The sequence below is a fragment of the Pinus tabuliformis genome, chromosome Q (assembly GCF_031772625.1).
Source record: "Pinus tabuliformis cultivar Carrire ecotype Pingquan chromosome Q, CPIR1, whole genome shotgun sequence".
Lineage (NCBI taxonomy): Eukaryota > Viridiplantae > Streptophyta > Pinopsida > Pinales > Pinaceae > Pinus > Pinus tabuliformis.
The window spans coordinates 426,515,529-426,518,873 of NC_142296.1; positions in this window are offsets into that span (position 1 = coordinate 426,515,529).

The window sequence follows — 3,345 nt, forward strand, 5'->3', positions numbered from 1 at the left end:
TTTCTTTCCGTGCTTTACACAGTACATGTGCTTTGAAGCATCGAGTTAGAGAGAGATAATCTTTATTCTTGGGTTTTAAAAGTGATTCTCTTTTCTTTTATTAGCAGCAACTTGAACGGTGTCTAGTGCCATTGGTAGTGGTCATTTGCTTTCAAGTTTATTTCAAGTCATTTCAATTCATTTATTCTTTCCAAGCATTTCCTTTCAAGCAATTAGTTAGAGATCACTCCACACACACTTCCACTCATTTAGAATTCACTCTACACACACACCATCACTCACTTGTTTATAAATTCTCACTCCATCTTAGGAACATAATTAACCACAACAACACCCCCCAACGATAAGAAAAACTCTAAGAGGTTACTTAAGTACATATAGTACACCCTCACTTCATCAGCTTATGAGCCCCGGGTTGACAATAAATACTAGCAATTTAGATAACACTAAATTGACTAAACATTTTGGCGCCGTTGCCGGGGAAGTGAAATTAAGTAGCCATATTCTTAGAAGAAAAAAATATATAAAAAAAAAACTTCAAGAAAAGAAGTTAATAACCCATCTAAGTATGCTCTCCTCTTGCACTTTGAAGTGATCTGGAGGATCAGAAAGGAGAAAGTTATTGATTTAATAGTTTCTTGAGTATGCTCTCTTCTTGCACCTAGAGTGAACTGGAAGATCAGAAAAAGAACTATTTAACTTAACTTGAAGATAAAATAAAAATGACATGCATAGAGCTAGAGATTCTAGGGGAAGGTTTTTAGCTAGAGCTCGAAGTTCAATTTTTACAAGTCCATCTGCTTCAAGAGATAGACAAGAGACACCTTCCTTATCTCCAACCGAAACTCCTAGTCCTGAAATTCAAGAGCCAAGAGTTGACTCTCCTATACCTTCTATTGAGTTTGAACTAGGAAGAGACTCTTCTCTTTCTCCTACCAGACAACCAATTGTAATTGAGGAAATAGACTCACCTGAAGAGGAAGGAGAAATCTCTCCTCATTCACCCTTTGTAGAAGAACCAGAAGATTTTGAAATCCCTAGGAGAATCATCATGGCAGAGGAAGAAGGAGGCGATAGAGGTAGAGGTAGAGGAGGAGGAGGAAATAACAATAACAATGGAGGAGGTAGAGGTCCCATTGGAGGAAATAGAGATGGGGATAACACATTTGGGTTTCCCATCGTTGATGAGGACTCCCGAGCCACCATGAAAAACATATCACCATCCGTCCTCCCAAATTTTCATGGATTAAGAACTGAGGACCCTGAAACATTCTTGTTTGAATTTGAAGTTGTGTGTCGAACTTATGACTATCTGGATGATACTCAGAAACTCAAACTGTTCCCATCAACATTAAAAGATCAAGCTTTGAAATGGTTCATGGGGTTACTTACTCAGTCCATTAGGACCTGGGATGAAATGAAACAAACCTTTTTGGATAGGTATTTGGACTATTGTATGCCTACTAATCATAAGGATGAGGTTTTTAAAATGATGCAAAAAGAAGATGAGAGCTTAGAAGATTTACTTGAGAGATTTCAATATAATTTAAAAAGAGCAAAAATGAGCACCTTGGATGAAGAGACCTTAAAAGCCCTCTTATTAAAAGCCATTAGGGATGAATGGATAGATATCTTAAACATGATGGGGAAAGGGGATATTTCTCAACTTCCTCTCAGTGATATAGCAGAACTATGTACCCATCTCTCAAGAGGCAAATCAAAAACTCAAAAAGGGCATAGAGATCCTTCTCTCCTTAGGGAAAATAAATCTGCAACAGGATCAGTGAGTAGGGCTGAAATCGGTAATATGCTAGATGAATTTAAAACTGACATCTTAGGGAGTCTTAGTGAACAAATTGATACCCTTAAGATTCAGAATAAACAAAAAGCAGAAGCCGAGGCTATGACCATCTTTTGCCCGAAGTGTAGAAAGAAGCATGCTTTAAGGGAATGTCCCTTGGAAGCACAAGTTGTGGAAACCTGTGTAATTTGCTCAGAAATTCATGAGACCAAGGAATGTCCTTCAATCCCTGGCCTCAAAGCAGTCTTTCAAGAAGATCCAAGTACGCTTGAATCTCTTTGTTTTGTTGCAAGAAGACCTTGGCAGGGGCAGCAAAATCAAGGGTTTAACAACTCTATGAATTTCCAGCCCCCACCAAATTGGAATCCTTGGCAACAACCTTGGTCACAACCACAAAATCCTTTCCAAGCATGGTTGCAAAGCATGCAAATGCAAAATCCTTATGGGAGATTTGCCCAATTCTATCAATATCCTCAATCCTTTCAGAATCAGCAAGCTCCCCAACTTCCAAATCAAGGTCAACAATTGTCATTACCATTCCCTCAACAACAACAACCTCCTCCACAAAATCAAAATTCTCAACTCTTGTTACAATCTCAGCAGAGGCCAAATCAACTTCCCTCTCAACCTCAACCAAACCCCAATAATAGAAATCCTCAAAATGCTTATGTGATGGAAGGTCAACCACTTATGGAAGGTCAACCATTCCCTACCTATATGGTTGTCCCTCTCAATGAGGTCCAACTCAGATCAGGTAGAATCCTAGACCAACCTTCTACAAGTGCTCAACAACCAAGCATTTCTGAGGAAGAATCTCTCAAAGCCAATAAGGGTTCTGAAGTATCCCTTCAAAACCCAAGCATTAAAGAAAAAGAAAAAGAATCAACTCCCTTAGTAGAGCAACCCACATCTTCAGCTATTCCTCCTTTTCCTGAAAGATTGCAAATTGATAAAGGAGTGGAGAAGCAGATTTGGTTGCCTGACTATAGCTTTCTAGATGAATTGAAAAATGTCTGTATCAAGATTCCCTTGTTAACAGCCATTAAGGAGATTCCCATTCTAGCAAAGACAATAAAGGAGATGAGTTTGAAAAAAACAATAAAAAGAACCAGAGACACAAAAAGGATACATCTAGTTGGAAAAATTGCAGACATTATGATGGGTAAAATTACCATGCAAAAATATGTAGATCCCGGTAGCCCTATTGTTAAAACTCACATTAATGGGGTTGAAATCCCAAATACCTTGATTGACTTAGGAGCCGCTATCAACATTATGAGTAGACAGACCATGGATCAGTTAAAACTTCCTAACCTTCTCTTTACACCTACTTTGCTGCAACTTGCAGACAGATCAATCATTAAACCTGATGGTGTATTGGAAGACATTCCAGTCTCACTAGACTCTTGGGAATATCCAGTTGATTTTATGATTTTAACTCCCAAGAACAATCTAGGAGGACATCCTCTTATTCTAGGAAGACCTTGGCTGGCCACAGCTGATGCTTTCATAAGTTGTAGGTCGGGAGACATGTATATATCAGA